Source organism: Pseudophryne corroboree, chromosome 6 (genome assembly GCF_028390025.1).
Source record: "Pseudophryne corroboree isolate aPseCor3 chromosome 6, aPseCor3.hap2, whole genome shotgun sequence".
NCBI lineage: Eukaryota > Metazoa > Chordata > Amphibia > Anura > Myobatrachidae > Pseudophryne > Pseudophryne corroboree.
In genome coordinates, this window is record NC_086449.1 from 820,221,728 (window position 1) to 820,222,031 (window position 304).

Here is a 304-nt window from a genome sequence, read left to right on the forward strand (position 1 = left end):
TCACACAGAGGATATCATCACCCAGGAGACATACAGCAGTCACACAGAGGTATCATCACCCAGGAGACATACAGCAGTCACACAGGATATCATCACCCAGGAGACATACAGCAGTCACACAGGATATCATCACCCAGGAGACATACAGCAGTCACACAGGAGATATCATCACCAAGGAGACATACAGCAGTCACACCGGGATATCATCACCCAGGAGACATACAGCAGTCACACAGGATATCATCACCCAGGAGACATACAGCAGTCACACAGGATATCATCACCCAGGAGACATACAGCAGTC